The sequence below is a fragment of the Panthera tigris genome, chromosome C2 (genome assembly GCF_018350195.1).
Source record: "Panthera tigris isolate Pti1 chromosome C2, P.tigris_Pti1_mat1.1, whole genome shotgun sequence".
Taxonomy (NCBI): Eukaryota; Metazoa; Chordata; class Mammalia; order Carnivora; family Felidae; genus Panthera; species Panthera tigris.
In genome coordinates, this window is record NC_056668.1 from 10,761,204 (window position 1) to 10,785,187 (window position 23,984).

At 46.7% G+C, this 23,984-nt stretch overlaps 1 protein-coding gene across 3 annotated transcripts in view; it reads left to right on the forward strand.

Annotated features, from left to right (window-relative positions):
• Window positions 1-23,984, forward strand: part of RCAN1 (regulator of calcineurin 1) — a 100,422-nt gene that overhangs the window by 62,751 nt on the left and 13,687 nt on the right. The gene's annotated exons all lie outside the window — the stretch shown is intronic.

Here is a 23,984-nt window from a genome sequence, read left to right on the forward strand (position 1 = left end):
CTGCCTCCTATGCTTGACTGCTTGATAAGTACACATGGCATTCAATCATTATAGCTTGGGAAATATATATATTATATATATATATAAGACATATATGTAATATATATTATATATTATATATATATAAGACATATATGTAATATATATTATATATTATATATATATAAGACATATATGTAATATATATTATATATTATATATATATAAGATATATATGTAATATATTATATATTATATATTATATAAGATATATATGTAATATATATTATATATTAGATATTAGATATATATAATGTATTATATATTATATATCTAATATATCTAATATATATATTATCTATCTATCTACATATATATATTATATATATATAATATATATATATATGTAGAGAGAGAGTGCAAGGCAGGGAGAGGGGCAGAGGGAGAGAGAGAGAATCTTAAGCAGCCTTCATGCTCAGCATGGAGCCCAGTGCAGGGCTCGATCCTGGACCCTGGGATCATGACCTGAGCTGAAATCAAGAGTCGGACGCTGTACTTACTGAGCCACCCAGACGCCTATAAATATATATATATTTTATTTATTTATTTATTTATTTATTTATTTATTTATTTACCAGTGTATCTAATGGGAGAATTCAATAAGAGTGGAACCTATCTGTGAGCGTTCACACTCCCCATTCAACATCGACGAAATTCTAGTTGACTCTGATGTCCTTGGCAACCCGGTAAACATTTCTCTGGAAGAATCCTGTAAACCAGGTTTGCCTTGTTTGGCATTTGTGGCAATCTGGCAAGATTCCCCTGGAGAATTATTGGTCCACAAGTTATCCGAGGACAGTTGAACGTGCTTGTCACATGGTAGCACTTAGCGATCAGATGGTAATTGGCAAATCTTCCTCCCCCTCCCCCCCCCCCACAACCCTGGACCAGTGCCTCTCACACCTTACTGTGTGCCATGGATGGAATGTTTGGGTCCCCCCACACTGGAAACTCAAGTGTTGAAATCCTAGCCTCCCAAGGTGATGGTACCGGAGGCAGGGCCTTTGGGGGTGATTAAGTTATGAGGGCAGAGCCCCCACGGATGAAATTAGTGCCCTTACCAGAGAGACCCCAGAGAACTCCCTCTCCCCTTCTACCGCGTGATGACACAGCAAGGAGATAGCCTTCTGCGAACCAGGAAGGGCACCCCACCAGACACCAGATCAGCTAGTGTCTTGACCTTGGGCTTTCCAACCTCCAGAACCGTGCAAACTCGACATCTCTTGTTTATAAGCTGCCAGATAGCGTGCATAGGTGACCTGGGCGCCTTGTTAAAATGCAGACTGTGCTTCGGTAGATCTCAGGCGGGGCCCGGCCGTTCTGCCTTTCTCACAAGCTCACAGGTGATGCCAGTGCTGCTGGCTCAGGGCCACCCTGTGAGAATCCAGGCCGTCCTGGCCACTTGCTGTATAAATGAGCTGTGTCTGCCAAGTTAGCAGGGTGCCAAACCTTGCTACCCTGTGCCAGTGTGTGCAGAACCCTTGTGTGTCCATGACCTCACGTCTCTCTACATCCCAATAACACTACCCCCGGCAGGACCAGGAAACACCCCGGGACGGAGGAGCCCTCAGAGGCCCGTGGCATGAGTCCCCTGCTGACCTTCCCACCTAGCATCTCAAACTCCATTTCATCCTCTGAGTACGTGACTGTGTGCCCCAAATTCTGCCAAGGCCTTGGAAGGTTCTGGCAATTCCCTCCCTTTCTCCACTGACTAAACGCTTCCTTAGTATGAGGACGATTTCTACAACTATTGGTCATCCAGGTCTCCTCATGGGACCCACAGGACCTACACTTAAGCCTCCATTCTAAAAATGTGTTACATACCCCTCGTCTTTATCCTCTGACATGCAGGGAAAGGGCTCACAAAGTTCAGAAAGACAGTAGGGGACTTCAACTTCACGGACCAAGGGGGCGGTGCTAGATGTTCTGGGAAAGAAGGTCTAAGAGATTTATGAATTCCTTAAGGCTGATTTAAAGAAAGAATCAAGAAAGACTCTTCACAAGGGGAGTATCCCAGCCCAGAAATTTCAGCTGTTGCTGTGATTAAGAACCACCCATCATCAGAATATGCATTTGGACCAGCCTGAAGAATCCTTAAGCCAAAGTGACAGGGCTGATTTCCGCTGCCTTTTCCCCCTAATTGCCCCAGTGGAAGTAGGTTAAATCTTTAACTGGTTATTTTAGTACCATGGAATTTACAAATAAACCGGCAAACCGACCTCATTATTTTAAGATCCTAGGAAATATGATTCAGGATTTGTCATTATTTTTTCCAAGGAAGAAACTGGTATAGATTTTCTGGACGGGTACATTTCTGTGACTTTTCCGGTTAGAAGGCAGCCGGGCTGACCTTTCATAAACTCTGTTTGAAAAGAAACAGTGTTCAGAATGTAAGAGTAAAAATAGTCACCACTGGCATGTGTGTATATCCTTGATGGTTTCCCTGAGTGTAATGGGTGCCTCTGAAAGCCTTTCCACTGTTTTCTTTGGGTCTTTGTTTAGGGGGAAAAAAACAAAGTCCCCATTCCAAATGGTTGCCAAGAAGGCGGCATTTGAAAAGGTGAGTTTAATCACTATCAGAATTGCTGGTCTTACTTTATCAACATCAGAGTTGTGTGGTTTTGCATCCCTGAAGGACAGACTTACAGCGTGGTGCTGGATGATGGCAGGAGGCGAATCCCATCAGATGCACCATAAAGCTCTGCCCACACCACCAAACTTCTCCAGAGACAGCCGGGTGTGCCTTCCAGTGGTGGACTGGGGCTGTCGTTACATTCCTATCTGATCATTTTCTTCCAGAAAGTTCTCCCTGAAGATGTTAAGACAGACCATAGGCAGGAAACCTGTGCTCTGCAGAGTCCTTATGTGAGGATATTGACGTAGGAGTGGTAGTTCAGGATGGGTGCATTGTATATTGTCACATACTCTTAAAGTAGAGGTTGTATTAGGTTCCTGTGGGGTGGGGAGGGGGACTTAAACAGCAGACATTTATGCTCTCACGGTTCAGGAGGCTGGCAGCCCAAGTCCAAGGTGTCAGCAGGGATGGGTTTTTTCTGAGGCCTCTCTCTCCCTGGCTTGGAGAAGGCGGCTTTCCCCCAGCGGTCTTTCCACTGTGGGTGCAGGTCTGGAATCCTAGCACAGAAGTTAAGAATCGCAACAACAGGGGCGCCCTGGGTGGCTCAGTCGGCGAAGCGTCCGACCTCGGCTCAGGTCACTATCTCACGGTCCGTGAGTTCGACCCCCGCGTCCGGCTCTGGGCTAACGGCTCAGAGCCTGGAGCCTGCTTCCGATGCTGTGTCTCCCTCTCTCTCTGCCCCTCCCCCGTTCATGCTCTGTCTCTCTCTGTCTCAAAAATAAATAAACGTTAAAAAAAAATTTCTTAAAAAGAAGTACAACAACAGCAACATAATCCTCGAAGCGATAGTGTAACCCACTGGAGATGAGAAGATTTCTGTAGAAATAGGCCCAGGTGTTTTGCAGAGAACAGGGTGGACCTTGGCCACTTACGAGGAGTCTTGGTTGTGCTTCCTCTATTCTGACTTGCTCGTCCCCACGCTGCCCACCACCAGGCAGGAGCACCTGGGAGAGGGGCATCAGGGTCACACACGGATTCTGCATTCAGTAGCTCCTGGGCTCAGTCTGCGGGCCGATCGGCACCTCAAGGAACCCTGGTGGAGTCTGTTCTGGGCCCCAGCACCTGGCAGAGCCCATGCCGGGCCTGTAGTAGATGGCCAATGAGTGGATGAATGAGCGAATGAACGAATGAATGACAACGGCAACCCGCACATGGCAGCATTTCGGAAGGTCAGCCACAGAGGCTGTGGCCCTCCTGCCAGTCCCCCTCCCTTGGGCTCCCAGTGCAGTCCTTTAGGGAGGCTCTGCTGGGGTAGATGCCACCAGCGGAGTTAAACCCTGTTTGCTTTGCGGATGGTGGAAACGAGGCAGGTATCGTGCAGCCCCGTGTTAACCTGGACTCGAGGGGTGCCAGCACCACCCTGGCTGTGAGTGTTAATCTTCCAAGCTTACCTCCATAAATTGTCACTTTGGTGTCTTTTGGTTAGGCGGCCACCACTAATGCCGATTTTGAACAACCACGGCGAATCATCTAGCAGACCCATTTCGCAACTCGAAAGCAAATTAGAGCGTCACCTGAACCGCCACCGGGCTAGCAAGTGAACACCGCTCGAAAGAACTAACAACAACATTCCAGAAAGTCACAGGCTCTCCTAGAAAGTGCCTTCATGGCAGATTTCATCTTCTTGCATGCAGGCTGCCACAACCACGGCCCCTGGCTGGCTGCCTTCTTCTGCCCAGTGCTTTCCAGGGTCACTGCCAGCATGGGTCAGAGTGCCCTGAGCCCCCCCACAGCGTGCCCAGCAGAGCACCTCAGTCACTGGCCAGGGACAGGCAGCCTCCTCTCTTCACGGAGGATGGAGACCACAGAGAGCAGGAGGAACAGAAGGCAGACGAAAGAGAACTTCAGACATGACTGCTTGGTCACATCTCAGCATGCAGCAAACGAAATCTCCCAACTCCTTCTGGGTGATGGACAGCAACAAGCCAGCTGGCAGTGCAATTTAGCAAAATCATCCAAACTACACAAAATAAGAAAGAAACACACAAAGTAAGTGCAGACGGGAAAAGCATGCATTTCTCTGTAATTGCTTAATACCCTGTTACTTGGATTTGCAATGTGACTTAGGAGAAATAACGTGTTATCTAGGCGGCATTCAAACAGAATTCAACGTTCTTCTGGCCGGCGCATTTTGAACCAGACAGACCAGATTCATGGATAGATACAGAGGTTAATAATCGCTTTTGAGGGGTGCCTGGGTGGCTCATTCGGTTAAGGGTCCAGCTCTTGGTTTCGGCTCAGGTCATGATCTCACGGTGTCGTGGGTTTGAGCCCCGCAGGGGGCTCTGTGCTGCCAGTGCAGAGGCTGCTGGGGATTCTCTGTCTCTTCCTCTCTCCCTGCCCCTCCCCCACTCGCACTGTCTCTGTCTCTCTCAAAATAAATAAAACAGACTGTAAAAAAAAAAATCGCTTTTGAAATTATCGTGAACAGTATTTTTCAGTTATACAGTATTTCTTACAATGTTAAGCAAAATACCGGTGTATAACGATATGGTTAAAGGCAGAGATTTTCAAGGTAGTATAATGATTTTTAAATTACATCTCAAATAAGGCTGTTTTTAAAAGTAGCATACTCATATTTGGAAAATTTCGATATTGCAGAGAATTTAAAATCCCGAGCACGAACTGACTTGACATTTTTTTTAATCGTGTGTACCCTTTTGAAAACTCTACCTTCCCAATTTAAATTTTTTTAAGCTTTATTTATTTTTGAGAGAGACAGAGAGACAGAGCGTGAACGAGGGAGGGCAGAGAGAGAGGGAGACACAGAATCCGAAGCGGGCTCCAGGCTCCGAGCTGTCAGCACAGAGCCCGACGCGGGGCTCAAACTCACGAACTGCCAAGATCATGACCTGAGCTGAAGTTCAGTGCTCAACCGACTGAGCCACCCAGGCATCCCGAAGATGACTGCCTTCTTGCTGTGTCCTCACGTGGCAGAGAGAGTGAGGCCTGGCCTCCCTTTCTCTCCTTGTGAGGACACCAATCCCATCTTGGGGGCCCCATCCTCATGACCTCATCTAGACGTCTAATTAGGTCCCAAAGGCCCCACCTCCTAAGACCACCACAATGGGAATTTGAGCTTCAACATACGAATTTGGGGAGGACACAGTTCAATCCATTGCAGTGGGCAAGGCACTTAATTTATCTCATTTTCTTGGCCTTTTTGCTTTTCCTGTCGGGACTATTTTTTCCAGATTCTCTGTCTCCTAGGGGCTCTTTGCCCGCGTGGCAGGAGTGGGTAAAGGGTGAGCAGAGAGGGGGATGTGTGGTGTGCACAGAGCAGTAGGCCTGAGTGCCCGCCTGGTTGCCCCTGAAAGCTCTCCTCTTGGCTGCACCGAAATGCCCCTTTCTCTTGGGTGTGCTGGGGGCTCCCCCTCGCCTGGGTTCAAGCTCCTGACACTCCTGGGCCCTTGGGGACTCCATCGCCCCCTTGATTCTGGAGGCGGCGTGGCTGCGGCCTGGTGGGAATCTTTCTGTGACCCTTTGGGTTCCAAAGAAAACACCACCCCGGGAACCCACTATGTTTGTTGACCGCGTAGAGCCTTCAAGAGCGTGGACCCCAAAACAGAGCTTCCGGGAAGCGTTCACGCAGGTCCCTTTTAATAAGTCACGCACTCGCGCCTAATCATTTTCCCCATCGGTTTCATTTTCCAGACACGACATAGTAATGGGTCAAGCAACTTCTGCCTTTTCCTGTTTCCCCTTTTCATGGGAAAAAAACACTCTGTCTTTCCATATCTCAAATGGAATTGAACCCTTCTTGTAAAGTCTACATCTCAGGGAAAACCCCGCTGCTGTGCTTAGCTACTTCCTCCTATTCTCTGGTTCCTGGCACAGTGGAAGTCGCCATGCGCTCTGACTTCTATTTTCTGCTCTGAGAGCTGTCATAACTTATTTGCCTATTAGTATTTGAGAATGCTGTGTTTATTTGCAAACCACGAAGACGGCTGGGCTTTGAAGCCACGGTGATTGTTCTTTCCTGTGAACATTGATGGTACGTTTTTCACATCAGCTTCTGAAATAGGTGGTAGTTACATGCCTTGCTGACCATCCTGGGATTTTTCGAGTAACTCAATGCTCCCTTATACCGGCTAGTGACTTGAAGTTAAAAGCTATTTAGTTTGAAGCAAAGAAAGTGTTTTAATGTCCACATTTAAAAAAAAAAAAAAAAGGGGGGGGAAAAATTAATGATAAAGAAGAAACCGCGAGCAAGTACATAGAGTCAGTATTTTTAGGTCATTTCTTCTTAAAGCCAACATCTAATAAATCCGGAAAGTTCTTAGGGCCAAAGGTTAGTGAGTGTGCGGGTAAATGTTTGGATGCAGAGATTGCTATTAGGCGGAATTTTGGGTCTGTGTGGGGGGGGTTTTTTATAGAAAAAAATGAACTTTTGCCTCATGTGACGGCTAACCATTTTCTGAGTCACAGAGACCCTTTGCTATTAGCCATTTTATTTCTGTAAATCTCTTTCTTTTGCCATCCTTCAGATATCAAAGAGCATGTTATATCTCCGAAGGATTTCATTTTATTCAGGGTCGACTGAAATCTTTTCAACATTTCTGCCTGCGTTTCTCAATGCAGATGACATCTTCTTTGGACCCATTTGAAATGACATGTTTTAAAGGAGCCCTGTATGAAGAGAGGCCACCCTTGCCTTTTGAAAAGAAATGAACAGAACGTAGGAATGCGTTGGCATGCTGGGGCTAGTCTTAGCGTGTTAGAACAAACCAACTTCATCTCGGATCCCAGAGTTGTCTTCCCAGGGGCACTTGAAAAGCCATGGAAGACATTCATCGGGATCGCAGCAATGGCGGGTGAGCTGCTGGTACTTGGCGGGGGTGGGGGGTAGAGCCCCTCATAGTGATAAACATTCTAGACTGCAAAGCACAGGGCCACGCAAGGAAACATGATTTCATCCCAAACATGGTTAGTGTAAGTACTGGGAAGCATTGGGAGAAATCCTAGACTCAGAAAAATTGGGATATAAAGCATCTTCCCCATCAGGCTCATCTCCCTCTTCTACACAAGAGCAAACAGCACACACATCTGGTTGTTGTTGTTGTTGTTGTTGTTGTCGTCGTTGTTTTTCAAGGTTTCCCTTTTTTTTATTACTATTTTTTTCATTTTATTTTTTTAATTTACATCCAAATTAGTTAGCATCTAGTGCCACAATGATTTCAGGAGTAGATTCCTTAATGCCCCTTCCCCATTTAGCCCAACCCCCCTCCCACAACCCCTCCAGCAACCCTCTGTTTGTTCCCCATATATAAGAATCTCTTCTGTTTTGTCCCCCTCCCTGTTTTTATATTGTTTTTGCTTCCCTTCACTTATGTTCATCTGTTTTGTCTCTTGAAGTCCTCATATGAGTGAAGTCGTATATTTGCCTTTCTCTGACTGACTAGTTTCGCTCAGCATAATACCCTCCAGTTCTATCCATGTAGTTGCAAATGGCAAGCTTTCATTCTTTTTGATTGCCGAGTAATACTCCATTGTATATATATATACCACATCTTCTTTATCCATTCATCCATCGATGGATATTTGGGCTCTTTCCGTACTTTGGCTACTGTTGATAGTGCTGCTATAAACATGGGGGTGCATGTGCCCCTTTGAAACAGCGCACCCGTATCCCTTGGATAAATACCTCATAGTGCAATTGCTGGGTCGTAGTAGGGTAGTTCTATTTTTAATTTTTTGAGGAACCTCCTTCTAGGGTGGCTGCACCAACTTGCATTCCCATCAGAAGTGCAAAAGAGATCCTCTCTCTCCACCTCCTTGCCAACATCTGTTGTTGCCCGAGTTGTTCATGTTAGCCATTCTGACAGGTGTGAGGTGGTATCTGATCGTGGTTTTGATTTGTATTTCCCTGATGGTGAGTGGTGTTGAGCATTTTTTCATGTGTCAGTTGGCCATCTGGATGCCTTCCTTGGAGAAGTGTCTATTCATGTATTTCGCCCATTTCTTCACTGGATTATTTGTTTTTTCGGGTGTTGAGTTTGATAAGTTCTTTATAGATTTGGGATACTAACCCTTTATCTGCTATGTCATTTGCAAATATCTTCTCCCGTTCTGCCGGTTGCCTTTTAGTTTTGCTGATTGTTTCCTTCGCTGTGCAGGAGCTTTTTATTTTGATGAGGTCCCAGTAGTTCATTTTTGCTTTTGTTTCCCTTACCTCTGGAGACGTGTTGAGTAAGAAGTTGCTGCGGCCAAGATCAAAGAGGTTTTTTGCCTGCTTTCTCCTTGAGGATTTTGATGGCTTCCTGTCTTACATTGAGGTCTTTCATCCATTTTGAGTTTATTTTTGTGTCTGGTGTAAGAAAGTGGTCCAGGTTCATTTTTCTGCCTGTCGCTGTCCAGTTTTCCCAGCACCACCTGCTGAAGAGACTGTCTTTATTCCATTGGATATTCTTTCCCGCTTTGTCAAAGATTAGTTGGCCTTATGTTTGTGGGTCCGTTTTCTGTTCTGTTCCACTGATCTGAGTGTCTGTTTTTGTGCCATCAGGGTTTCCTTTCACCCCTGCCCCACATTGCTGCAGTTTTCACGAGAAACCACAAGGAGCCTGGGATCTACTTCCTCATTTCTAGAACGACTTTCTTGGTTATGGCTCACGTCATTTTTCTGTGGGGGACCAACACGCAAGTACTCCACCAGTACAAGCTTTTGTTAGCAAATGCCAGGCGGTGTTCAGACCGTCCTCTTGCTGGTTCTGGAAGCGTGGGGAACACACACTGACCGGCTGGTGCAATGCTGTTATGTCCCACATGAGCAAGAGGCAAGCTTGAGATGACCTTGAAACAAGGCTGGGGTGGGGGTGGGGGTGCTGCTTTTGTAACTTTGCTGTGCTTTTGCTTTCTGATCTGGTTTCTCTGAGGGATCACATCCCACTGAGAAGTATATGGGGCTGCTGAACCAAGGCCAGTCCAGCCTGTCCCTGACTTCAGGCACAAGGCTCAGGAGAGGAGGTCCCAGCAGCTGTGACCCCAGTGACAGCGGGCCAGAGAATTCTATTCAGCTTTGTCAACATAAAGTCACATATAAATGCCTCCGTCAGGGCGCCTGGGTGGTTCAGTAGGTTGAGCGTCCAGCTCTTGACCTCAGGTCTGGATCCCAGGGTTGTGAGCGTGGCCCAAAGCCCTGCGTTGGGCTCCTCACTAGACACGAAGCCTACTTAAAATACATACGTGCATAAATAAATGTTTAAAAAAGAAAATACGTTTAAAAAAATATATTACTAAAGTTGATGTCCAAGAGCTTACTGCCTGTGTTTCCTTCTAGGAGTTCTATGGTTTCAGGTCTTACATGGAAGTCTTTAATCCATTTTGAATTATTTTTGTATATAAGAAAGCGGTCCAGTTTCATTCTTTTGCATGTAGCTCTCCAGTTTTCCCAGCACCATTTATTGAAGAGACTGTCTTTTCCCCATTATATATTCTGGCCTCCTCTGTCATCCATTAATTGACCATATGCCATGGGTTTACCTCTGAGCTCCTCCATTCTGTTCCATTGAGCTATGCACCTGTTTGGGTGCCAGTACCATACTGTTTTGATTACCACTGTTTTGTAGTATAGTTTGAAATCAGAAAACATGGTGCCTCCAGCTTTGTTCTTCTTTCTCAACGTTGCTTTGACTCTTCAGGGTCAGCCCTGTGTTTTAACTCTTTAGCAACCATTCTGCCTTTCACTTATATTCCCATCATGCTATGCAAATGTACATTAAACATCTAAACATATATACGCACATTGGAGCACCTGGGTGGCTCAGTCAATTGGACGTCCAACTTCGGCTCAGGTCATGATCCCACGGTTCGTGGGTTTGAGCCCCACATCGGGCTCTGTGCTGACAGCTCAGAGCCTGGAGCCTGCTTCGGATCCTGTGTCTCCCTCTCTCTCTGCTCCTCCCCTGCTTGTGCTCTCTCTCTCTCTCTCTCTCTCAAAAATAAATAAACATTAAAAAAAATTAAACATATATCCACACATGTTCCTAATTTTAATTTTTTAGGACCTCTTCTGAATTCATCTTCAATGTGGCAAGATAGCCTAGCTATATAATTTAAACAGAGTTCAATAGGTATTCTACTCCTGTAGCAAATTCGAACCCTTGACTTTGACACACTGTACTTAGATCCCACCCTCCGTGTAAGTTGTTATGGCAAAAGGAACAACCGTGGTGCAGACCACCAGCATAAATCTACTGCAGAATTCAGCACAGTGTGCTGGAGTCCTGTACCCCCAACGGCACGTGTAAATTGCTAACTCTGTGCTCTATGTCACGTTTTCAAGTCATTGAAAACATGGTTGGACGGCCATTTTCCAACTCTTGGGGAGTGCACAGCAGGGAAGACAGATGTTGAAAAGATAAGCCCACAACCAATTGTAGTCATCATAGGTGCCAGGAAAGAATAGGAATGCTTAACAGAAGAGTTTGCCACATCTGGGGGCCCGGGAGCAACTTGTGTGCCCCCAGAGATGATATTTAAATTATTATTCAAGTGGGACTTGGCTAGGAGGAGATGCAGGAGGTGATCCAGGCAGAGGAAGAAGCTTGGATGAAAGCCCTGAGCCTTAGAAGCCTGGGGAGCAGTGATGAACCAGGTCAGTGTGGCTGGACCTGGGCTGTGGCAAGGGCAAGGCAGGACCTGCGCCGAGAGGTCCCAGGAGCCACTCGTGGTCTGGATGCTGGATTTTCTCCTGGGAGTGAACGGAGGCCCAAGCAGTGCTGGCAGGAAGAGAGAGACAGGCTGTTTTGTAATATCCAAGTTAGGAACGTCTCAAAGAGGCTGTGGTGGTGCATTTTCCAAGACTCACCTTCTAGAATGTTCCCAAGGCACGTCTTCCTCCTTGTATGCCAGGTCCTATTGCTCTACTGCTGTCCAGTAGCATGCAGAGAACTGGGCGAGGATTTCCGGACATCCGCTCCTATAAACAGAGCTGCCCTAAGCTTACGTAAAGGTGCCCATGGCCATCCACAAGACGGTACCCACAAGACGGTACCCTCAAGGCGGTACCCACAAGATGGTGTCCTCCATGTCACTCCCGAGGCAGCCCCAGGTGAAGGCGCCCTCCTGGCAGTGAAAGGGGGGTGGAAGAACAAACTAGAGAGATGGAAAGAAGGATGGGGAAAAGAAACAGGCAGGGATTTTAGCAAGAGCCAGAAATTGTAACCAAAATGGTAGCTATGAATCCAACTAAATGAGCAATCGCTTTGAACACCAGGGGTCTTAACGACAGGGGCCCCACAACCACCCTGTGAAGTAGGTCCTACCTTCATAGTTTCAGAGACTCAGGTCAACCTCCCTCTCAGCCTCTCAGAATATGGGACACGGTCCACCTTCCTGGTCCCGCTTCCGTTAGAACTTTTCTTCTGCAGCTACTTTATCAGTATTAGCTCTAACTGCCCGTGACCCTTAGGCTGAATGGGGGGAAAGGGAATTTTGCATGGCCCCCTCGTCTGGCATTTACAGAACGTCCAGCAGTCAGTCTGATCTTACACCTGAAGGGCAAGTCGAGGGATTTTTTTTTTCTTTTGTGCTCTTTTTAAAAAAAATTTTTTTAAATGTGTATTTATTTTTGAGCGTGAGAGAGCGCGAGCGGGGAAGAGGAAGAGAGAGAGGGAGACACAGAATCTGAAGCGGGCTCCAGGCTCTGAGCTGTCAGCACAGAGCTGAACACAGGACTGGACCTCAGGAACCTCGAGATCATGACCTGAGCTGAAGTCAGATGCTTAACCGCCTGAGCCACCCAGGCGCCCCTCTTTTGTACTCTTAAAAACTTTTTCAGAGCTGCCTGCCGAGCTCTGCTGTGTGGGCCCTTTATGTACACCAGAGGTGTTCCAACTTGAGTGTGTATCCTATCACTTAGAGGACTTATAAAAACCCAGATCCTGATTCATTAAATATGTTCTGTAACTGCATAATCAGTTACCGCAGATTCAGTGGCTTAACGCAACACGCATCTATTAGCTGACAGGTCTGTGGTCAGAAGTCCAAACGTGGGCACCTGGGTTCTCTGCTCAAGGTCATACAAGGCTGGAGATTAATAAATGATAGTTGAATGAATACACAAATGAATCATTTTTCTTGATGCTCGAACGTCTGCGCTATATCCCAAACAGCTCACATAAGAACCTACTCAATATAGGTGCTCAAAATATCTCCACGTAGGTAGAACCCTGCCTCAGAAAAGCCCACCTGTCTAGGGGACTTTCCCCCCTGTAACCGATTTGCTGTCTGGAATTTTCCTCTTAGCAATGCAGTCATTCCTTTGGGGACGAGACTTTGATCTCCATAATATGCTGATTAAATACAAATTCTCTGAGAGCTCTTATACTTGAACAGCTGTCATCATTAACGCTGTAATGGGGGGGAAAAAGCTCATTAGGTAACATTCCAGTCTCGTTAGAAGGGAGACGCAGAGGGCAGGGCCGTCCCAAGGAGAAAGGAAGAGCTCCGATTGTGACTCTGGGTCAGCAAGAAGAGTGGGGAAAACACAGATGAGGAAGGGGTAGATGTGGGGACATGGGAGTGACAAGAAAGAATCTGACGGCTCTGCTCGGAGAAGGCATCATGCTGGAGGTCATTTGCAAAGCCCGGATAGGAGATTTTCCAAAAACCAGCAGATAACTCTCTGCCAGCCACCGCCCTAGAGCCTGCTGAGTGGAGTGTGCTGCTTAAGATCTGGTCATGCTAACGCGCAGCTCAACACCAGGGAGCAGGACAGTCACGTGACCGTCTCCTGGCACGCGGTGGCCCGGACTCCGGTGAGAATGTCCCAGCCAACACAACTAAGTGGTTGGTCACTTCACGGGATAAAAATGGCTGGCCAAGGAGGTTATCGAAGAAAACACAAAAGCAGTATTTTCTGGTGAAATCCCTGTTTTTGAAAAGTATTTAGGTAAGTAAGAAAGGGGATTCTCTCAACAGTTGGCACCCCCAAAATATTAACGAGTTAAGAACACCAGGTTTGGAAATCGTGGGTAACAAACATTCACAGGGCAAAGAAATGAAAGCCACAAGCCACACACCGCTGTGCAAGAAATAGGGGGGTAAATTTCCTCTCCCCCTAACCGTCTAACTTTGCAAGAGTGTTATCTGTTAACCACGGTTTCTGTGACCATCGATACATAAGAGAAAGTGAAGGGAGGGCAGACAGAGAAGCCTTCGTGTTATTACAAAAGTAATAAATGTTCACTGTAAGTCCAAACAGTAATACTAGTCAGTCCAAATAGGCACAAAAGGAAAACCCTGCAATCGTAACTAACATGCATATTTTTTCTTTTCGCCACAATGGATCCCAGCAATAAACGTCGCTTTGTAACCTGCTTTTCTTTTCTCTTAACAGTAAGTTGTGAACATCTTTTTTTTATGTCGTTAGTTTTCACCTCCTTAGTGTGAAGGGCTCTGTAGCCTGTGGAATGGATTCAGCATATTAGCCGGCCACTGGTTGGTTTTGGTATGTTATTTGCACAAGCAGGATTGCAGGGTATATGTTTGCATCTAAACCTTTGCCCACAGCTCTGTACTTTCTGTAGAATAAATTCGTAGGAGTAAAATTGTCGGGGCTTCAACTGACATGGTAAATACTGAGATTCTGAAACTGTTGAGTTTACTACCTTTTTTTTTAACTGTATTTTTTTCAAGTTCCTTAACGTGGATCAATGACCTAATGATCTGGAGTAAAATCAGTAGTATTTTCATGGAGTCCAGTTTAAAGTCTGTCCTACTTGTGGGATAGTTCAGATGATTAACTTAGTGTACAAATCTTTGACCTTGGAACTTGTTGGTTCCTTGATCTTGGGAACGATTGGTGGTTGGTTGTGATGAAATTATAAAATGGGGTTCGTGAGCGAATGGCTAAGAAAGAATTCTCGAGAGGCGTCTGGGTGGCTCAGTCGGTTAAGCGTCTGACTCTCGATTTTGGCTCAGGTCATGATCTCATGGTTTGTGAGTTTGAGCCCCGTGCTGGCAGCGTGGAACCTGCTTGGGATTCTTCCTCTCTCTTTGTCCCTCCCTTGTTCTCTCTCTCATTCTCTCTCTCTCTCAAAATAAATAAACTTCAAAAAGAAGGAGAAGAAGGGGAGGAGGAGAAGGAGGAGGAAGAAGAGAAGAATTCTTGAGACGTTTTTGGTGCAAAAAGGCGATTTCATTACAGTATGGGGACAGGACCCCTGGGCAGAAAGAGCTGTGCCAGGATTGTGAGGAGGGACTGATTAAATACTTTCGAGTTTGCGGAGGGAGAAGGGATAGAGAGACAGTAAGTTTCTAGGGAATTTGGAAGCAAGGCTTTTCAGGACCTTGAGGGGCTGGCGCTGTTAAGATAAGTTTACTTTTAGTCTTTAATAAAACACACACGTTAAGGCACTAAGGCAGCCATGAGGTCCTTGAGGAAGGTCATGCTTTCCATGTTTCAGACGTCTACCAGTGGGCTGCAAGCTGTAAGGACATTTAACTTAAACTATGTTTTTCTTGCCTTTGTTTCCCTCTTCGGTTGGTTGGTTGGCGAACACAGTGACATGCTCCAGGACCCTTCAGGAATAGAGGATTTGCCACCCAGCTGCCCTTGGCAGTTGTCCCTTTGGGGGATTATATCAGCTGAGCAGAGCCACCCATCTCTCTAAGTTCCCCACCCCTTCTCAAGGTCGCTGCCTTCCCAGAGCTGACCAGTGTGGGGGCATCAGCACGAGCCCTTCTTCTGCTCCAGTGAGGGTCGCATCATCCTCAGAACCCCCACCCCCACCCCACCCCCCAGCGGTTGATGACCCTGTATTCCATCTATAGACTCTTGGGGGAGGTTTCTTTAAAGGATGAAGTCAGGGGGCACCTGGATGGTTCAGCACGTTGAGCGTCCAACTCCTGACCTCAGCTCAGGTCGTGATCTCATGGTTTGTGGGATTGCCCCCCCCCCCATTGGGCTCCGTGCTGACAGTGTGGAGCCCGCTTAGGATTCTCTTTCTCCCTCTCTCTCTGCCCCTCCCCTGCTCATGCTTTCTCTCCCTCTCTCAAAATAAACAAATAAACGTTAAAAATAAAATAACATAAAGGATGAAGTCAGGCACCATCTTCCTAAGACTTATTTCAACATAAGAAGTTCGATTAAACTGGATCCTAGATTTTTACAAAGGCAGTTTAAATGGTCTGTTAAAGAACTGTCTTAAAAGCCTCACTCTGAAAATACCTGGAACTCTGTCTACTTTCGGATCATCTCTAACCCTGTCTTCTAAGGCCATTCATGACAGAACCTTTCTGCCTCCATCAATCACAAACGAGTTCTGCAGAAATCTGTAAGTGGGTTAAGGTTCTGATTCTTAGCCATGCTGGCTGCGTCTCTGGTATGACCCAATGTCTTCCTAACAATTGCTAAAGAAACCAACTGTGGTTTGTAGTTGTTTGAGCCGAATCTACGTAATCCCTATAATAATGTCTCCACCAGTCGCTTTCATTACTGTATAATTTCAGAGGCGGGAGAGAATGTTCAGCAAATGCCCAGGAAGTCACTTATGAAAATGTGTTGTGCCAGTGAATGGGCCAGAAGGAAAAAGACGAAGAATTGCCTTGTGAGGCGTAACGGACATGCTCTCTAAATGTATTATTTGAGGGGCCCCTGGGTGGCTCAGTTGGTTAAGCGTCCAACTTCGGCTCAGGTCATGATCTCACGGTTCGTGGGTTCTAGCCCCGCGTCGGGCTCTGTGCTGACAGCTCAGAGCCCGGAACCTGCTTCAGATTCTGTGTCTCCCTCTCTCTCTGCCCCTCCCCCGCTGGAGCTTGCTCTCTCTCTCTCTCTCAAAAATAAATATTTAAAACATTTTCTTAACAAATAAATGCATTATTTGAAGTAGATTATGTGACATAAAACACTTTGAGCCAGGGGGGTGGATGGGTGAGCGCCTTCGTGTGTATCCTTATCTCTCAGTGTCTGGCTCACAGCAAGGGACTAAGCTATTTTTGATGACTTCCTAAATTAAGCCAGAGGCCAAAAGCTCAAATGCCTTTGGGGTCTGGAGTGATGGGGACAATGATATCTGGAGAGCACAGGGTTTAGCCACCAGTTCAGCCATCACCATATGGGTCTCTGGGCCCTGAGTTGACACATCTTCCCTTCCCCCCCTCCCCCGCAAAGAAGCCAGAAATTCTATTTCTAGGGCCACCTAGGTGTCTCAGTCGGTTCAGGGTCTGACTTCGGCTCAGGTCATGATCTCGTGATTCATGAGTTTGAGCCCCATGTCAGGCTCTGTGCTGACAGCTCAGAGCCTGGAGCCTGCTTCGGATTCTGTGTCTCCCTCTCTCTCTGCCCCTCCCCTACTCCCCCCCCCCAAAAAAAATTTTTTTTTAATTTTTAAATTCTATTTCTATGTGAAACTTCCCAGTTTTTTCGATATTGACAACTAACTTTTTTAAGTGTTGGGGAGCTGGCAATTCTAGACCTAAGGGGACAGCTCTTCTATCCCAGATGCTACGGAGTAAGATGTGTGCCCAAGTTCTAGTCACTTGATAGGAATGCCCAAATTTCCTTAACAACAAACCTGGTGCAACCATTCTCTTTTTTGATGGTGCGTGTTAATATCCAAGTTGCGGTGGAGTCTCCTTTGTTCTGTGTTGATAATTTTTTTCTTTTTAAGTATACTTTAGTATATTTCTTTTTTTTTTTTAATTTTTTTAATCTTTATTTTTGAGAGAGAGAGAGTGGGGGAGGAACAGAGAGAGGGAGACACAGAATCCGAAGCAGGCTTCAGGCTCCGAGCTGTCAGCACAGAGCCCGACGCGGGGCTTGAACTCACAGACTGGGAGATCATGACCTGAGCCGAAGTCGGACGCTTAACTGACTGAGCCCCCCAGGAGCCCCAGTATATTTCCTTTTAAATATACGTTAGCGTATTTTAAATCATTGTGCCATTCTTACGAAGACAGGATATACTTCCTCGTGCAACTTATTTTCAGACTTTAATCAGGGAAGAAGGCAACGAAAGCATAAAAAGGCAACCTAAGCTGTGGCCTTGTTAGAAACTTCTCGGCTACAGACAGGAAAACAGGGCCTGGGGGCGGTAATGGAAATAGTAGGAAAGCACTCATGACACAGTTTTCTCTTCTCCCGCATTTGGCAAGGAACAATTTCTGAGCTGACTCCTGAGTTTTTAAATTGGGTGTGGATACAAACTCTGCAGAGCAAAGGTTTTGAAAACTGTGTTTTCTATCTGGTTTTACGGATTTTGATTTTGCTCCCCTCTTTCCTCTCTCTTGCACAACCTTCTCACTTTTTCATCTTCTGCTTGTTTAACCAGACATTCACCGGGTATCGATAGGCTGTTGCGTGACCCCAGCACTGTGCCAGGTTCCTCGGGAGAAGCTACTAGAATGACACGTGGCTTCTGCCTCCCGGCGGCCCACGTCCTGCCCACGTCTGGTTGGGTCAGTTCTTCCGGATGAGCATGGAATATGCAACGAAAGGATCCGGGTTCTTCCGTCAGCGTTCACACTAAAAAGTAGAGCTCATACTTTGAATGGAAGGGGGTTTATGGGGCGCCTGGGTGGCTCAGGTCGTGATCTCACGGTTTGTGAGTTTGAGCCCCGAGTTGGGCTCTGTGCTGACAGCGTGGAGCGTGCTTGGGATTCTCTCTGTCTCTCTGTCTCTCTGTCTCTGCTCCTCCCCTGCTCTCTCTCTCTCTAAATAAATAAATGAACTTAAAAGGGGGGTTGGTTTAGTTGATGGGAATGAATCAATGCAGGGCTGGAATGAGAGATAACCAGCCCCATGAGCGGTAAGCACAGGGGCAGATTGTCGCTAGCCTGCTCCCATACACTTCCTGCCCAGGGGTTTTTGCTGCCACAAGATTGTGCCCCAATTGAGGAAGGCATCAAGGCAGAAATTAAAATCAGTAATTAAAGCGAGGTGGGTCGGGAAAGGACTCGACAAAAGAGAGCAAATAAGGGATGATTAATTAGGGTGGCTTTGGCCACAGTCACCTCTGAATAAACGTTACCTCCCTTAATCCACGTCCGCTGGTCTCCAGGCCACTCATTAAGCATAGTTCCGATTTGCCTATGGCTGTTTTCTCCGTCTTCGGCCTCCTAAGCCATGCGTTTCCAAAAAGTCACAGAGGGTTGTTTAACCTTTCTGTACTAAGGAAAGATTGAGGTAATAAGGAAACAAAAGTTAATGGGATTTTGAGCTCACGTGGAGTTTAACAACCGAGATGAAATCTTGCCTGAGCCCTGACCTCCTTTTTAAGGTATAAATTCGAACATGCTTCTCATCCCTAGTTTTTCCTAATCAACTGATTATTTCATTTTATTTCTTCTTTTTCTTCTTCTTCTTCTTCTTCTTCTTCTTTTTTGATGATTGCATTTTTTTTTTAACACTCTACCATAACCTTTAACAGAGTATGCCTGCCCTTCTGCTAAAATACATCGATCCTCGGGTGCCTGGGTGGCTCAGTCAGTTAAGCGTCCGACTTTGGCTCACGTCATGATCTCACGGTCCGTGAGTTCGAGCCCCATGTCAGGCTCTGTGCTGACAGCTCAGAGCCTGGAGCCTGTTTCGGATTCTGTGTCTCCCTCTCTCTCTGATCCTCCCCCATTCATGCTCTGTCTCTCTCAGTCTCAAAAATAAATAAACATTAAAAAAAAATACATCGATCCTTTTTGACACTGGCTTCAATACGCCACCCATATTCTATATTTAAGTCCTTGAAAGCTCTGTGTTCTCCCAGAAATACTAATTATGTGTATACTCTCTTGTACTAATCCGTGCAAAGTAGCAGATACGTCAGACTCTTCTATTTTTCAAATTATCAGAAATGCGCCAGGCTGAAGCTTAGTATTAGTATCATTTCTTCTGCGTTACCCTGCAGATCCAGAGGATTAGTGCTTATTAAACGTAGAAGTGATCTTCACTTAAGACGGTTTTCTTATTGCAGATTTGGAATTCTTACGGCGGGCGTCACCCTCTGTCGTGGAAGAACCCCAACCTGCCTGTTTTTTTAAGGGGTTCTGGTTAGAACCTTGGAGCCCATCAGCAGAAAGGTCACCTGCTTTGTTTTACGTTTGCTTTGAAATGGAGGCCCCTCCCTGTGACACAGCCGATTTTACCAGTAATAAAGTAGTGCTAAAAGCAATAAATTCCTGAGCCCAAATCTGGCCTCCTCCCTGAGCTCATTCCCTGATTCCTCCTGACAGAGAACAAGAATGGAGATTCCTTCCGAGATCAAAAAGAAGAATATTTTTCCTGCTCTCCTTCTTCTCCTGGATCGTTAGGGCAAAGCTCAAAGAAAAATGGGGATTTAATCACACTGCCGCATAGACAAATGGTCTCCGTGGGTTTTGATCATGAATCTCATTGGTAAAAGAGTTTTTAGTACATCTGCCAGTGAAAGCATTTTTGTTCATAAATTCTACACGATTTCAGCTCTACACTGGGCACCTTATAAAACATACCCTAAAAATAGGCATTTTAAAAAGACATCAGTGGCATTAAAAGAAGTGAAAATATAGTAAGCTGAATATGTTCTTCCCACATGCAGAAGATTTTCAAGACGGCTACCATAGACCCTGAAGAATCATAGGCCTCCAGTAGCGTCCCAGGGGTGGGGCCCCCAAGTCTGGACTTGATGGCTCAGTGTCCCCCCCCCCACCCCACCTGGGTGACCTGCGGGCTCCCACACAGCAGGGACGGAGAACATATGTCCCGGAATGGGACTGGCACCCTCTGAGCACACATGTGCCTTTACCGATGCTACACCACGTCCTGTGACAAAAAGGAGTGGCATGGCCTTTGCTTAAACCAAAGACACAGGGACACCGTTCAGTCAGGAACACCAAGGGCCATGGCCCTTTGATGCCTGGTGAATTCTGGCTCTTTGTGGGACTCGGATGGGCCCTCCCTGGGGCAGTCTCTGAATGTCACAAACATTTACCAGCATCTCCAGGAAGCACAGAATGAGTGCTGTTGCCCCCATGTGGCTTTCGCTGCAGTCAGGGAGATTTGCCAGATAAGAACGTAACTAGGAGGAGAGCCCAGAGGGTCACTGGGTTAACGGAAGGGCGTCTCCTAGAGAAGCAGTGTTTGTGATGGGCTTTAAAGGATATATAGGGGTCTGATGGGCAGAAGAGAGAGACAAGAGAGTAGCTGGCTGAGGGCAGTGAGGAAAACAGGCACAGCTGAGGGCTCCATGGCCGGGAAAGGCCTCAAGCCTCACTGGGCATCTTGCTTCCACCCTGCCATTTGCTCTATTCTGAACTAAGATACTGGAGTGGTTCTGTTGTATGGAAGTCAAGTCCTGCTCAAAACCCCCTGATGGCTGCCACCTCAATCAGAATTTAAGCCAGAGTTCTTTCAGGGCTCAAAGGCTCCCATGGCCTTGTTCCCAACCGCTTTCTCCACGCTTCTCCCCTGCAGGGCCTTGAATGTGCCAAGATTCTCTTGGCTGGGTGCCTTGGTGTATTCTGTTCCCAGGCCCAGAATGCTGTTCCCCAGCATCCCACAGTTCAGTCTCCCACTTCCTTCAGATCTGATGCATCGACATGTCACCTTCTCAGGGATGCCTTCTCTGACCAGTCTCTCTTTCAACGTCTTTCCCCAGCTTTTCCTGTCCCCTCTCTGTGCCTTTCCCCCAGCACTTACCACCGTCTAAACACACTGTGTACTTTACCCAATTATCTTGTTTCTTTTCTTTTCCTTCTCTTCCCATTTAGAATGTCAGCTCCGTGAAAGCAGAGGGTTTTGTCTGTTTTGTTCACCCTTGAATCCCCAATACCTACAAAACTGCTTGGGTGAAAGAATGGATGGGTGGATGGATGGGATGGGTGGGTTGATGGGTGGATGGATGGATGGATGGACGGACAGATGGATGGATAGTTGGATGGGTGGATGCATGCATGCATGCATGAATACTTAGTAAAAGTCGTCATCTTCAACCTAAGGAACAATGGGAAGTCCCTGAAGTTCGTCCCATGGGAGAGAAACATGATCAAGCTCGGCTTCGGGAAGTTACCTGTTGTGGGAATTATGTACTATCCTGGAGCCATAAGAAATTGGCCACCGTGAGGCCTGTTAGAAAGGTACCGCAGTCGCAGAAGCCGCCTGAAGTGCTGTGCGGGGAGTGCGAAGTGGAGGGTGGTACAGAGAATCCACAGACCTCTCCCCGGACCTGCGGGCAGGGCACCTAGAAGAGGAAGACATCCAAGATGCCCTAGACAGCCCAGCCAGAGCAACTGAGAGAACAGAGGTGGAGAAATGAGCTCCGACACCAGAAGGCGCAGCTGCCAGGGGAGCACGGTGCCGTGGTTCCCTGGAACCAGCCTGGAATCTGCCGTTGATAGACCAGGGTGAGTCCTGGCTCCCTTAAATAAACTGTGCCCTTCTCAACCTCAGTATCACGACAGGTGAAGTAGGAAACAGAGACGCGGTAGTGTTTCAGGCGCCCTGCTCAGCGCTCTGCCAGCATCACATTGTTCGATCCCGCTCCACCGCTGAATTGGATGTTAACCAGGGTTACAAGCTGAGGACAGGAACACCCCCCTCGGTTAACAGCATCGATCAGACTGGGAAAACGGTAAAGATGAGTAAGCGTGAGGTCCTAGGTCTCTCCATTGTACAGTAACCGAGGTTGGAGGAACAAAGCTCCACGTCAGAGGCAGAAAGGGCTCCAAATATGAAGCAACAATAAAACAATTCCATTATCTCAGAAGCTAAAAACTCACCTAAGCCCTGAGTTTCTTAGAGTTCAAGATGAATGCTCTTTAAACGCGTACCTTTTATCTCAGTCAGGTATGTCCCCCGCCCCGCCCTCCGCCCCCCCCCCCCAATCTTTTGCGAATTGCCCCATTCTTTGCTCTGCTTTGGTTTGCACATCAAGGTCCACACTCAGTTTCCCTTTCTGGTCGTTTCGTAGAACCGTTTCCCTGGTGGTGGCACATTCTTGGCAGAGGTGCAACCTCCTTGGGGTTTATAAGGACGCGCTGAGGTCATCCTAACTCTGCTTCGGGAATGCTGTAATGGAAATGGTGGAATTCACCCTAAACCTCAGTTTTTCCTCCCTGAAAATAAAAAACTTCTTAGTGAAAATATGCTCTTACTGCAAGTTAAAGAGATGAATTTAGGATTTTTGTGGCACGAATGGAAGAAATGCAAAACATCTAAAGCTTTCAGTTGACTAAAGCATTTCATTTCTTCTTCAACTTCTGGTGTCAGTTTTACTATTTTAAGTGCAATTTTTGGTATGCTTCTCAAGAGCTCTAATGAGACATTAGGCCCTGCTTTCTTCAAATCACTTCTATCCGACTAGCAAACAAGAATCAGGAATGCACTTGTCTCCCAAATGACAAGGGATACACATGTAGGAACGTCTACTTTTTTTTAATACTTGTTTTGGAACAATTTTTATCCTCCATGAGGACAGGCACTGTTTACAATGTAATGCTTTTGCATAGGACATTTAGAAATCCAAGTTCCCGTATAATAGACAAGCAGCTGAAGAGCGGACATTCCTAAAAAAAAATTTTTTTTAATGTTTATTCTTGAGAGAGAGAGAGCATGGGGAGGGGCAGAGAGAGAGGGAAAAACAGAATCTGAACTAGGATCCGGCTCTGAGCTGTCAGCACAGAGCCGGACGCAGGGCTTGAACTCACGAACCGTAAGATCATGACCTGAGCTGAAGTTGGACGCTTAACCGACTGAGCCACCCAGTTGCCCTGAAGAGTGGGCATTCCTGATGAGAACTGTCAGATTAGCAGATGAAGGGAAACTGAGATGCGTTTAAAGCAGTGTTGCCTCTGGGTACAGGGACGAGACAGGTGTCCTATCCCTTTATAACGTCCCTGCAGCCAGGGCTGGAGCGCCATGAAGGAGCCTTGCCACTCAGTGACGTACTTCGAAAACCCTTATCTGCTCCATGCCTCTCACACAGTGGCTGAGGAAGCCGGTGCTGGGGGACCGTAGGTGCCCCTCTCTGGTCCAAGGCCCTGGTCACTTTGTGACCCAAGGAGTTTTGCCGAAAAGCATTCTTTTCAGCCCCCTTACAGTTGGTCACTGGTTTGAGCGCCTCTTCTGGGTGTAAACATGGGAGCACTCAGGATCACAGTTTGATCCAAATGGACCTTAAAATCAAGTCAAAGGCAGGTACAGAATCACACATTAGGCTTTTGGGGCAGCCTAGTGAGAGAGCAATCATTTATCATTTATTTTTCAGAGCAGAAATTTGCCTCTTCTTTCTCCTCTGACCGCCGTTTAACTCTATTTGCTAAGGTGGATTCCAGGAGAAAGAGAAAAAGCAGGGGGTGAGGGGGTGGGGGGTGGAGGGGGACCATGGGGTGGACGTGGACG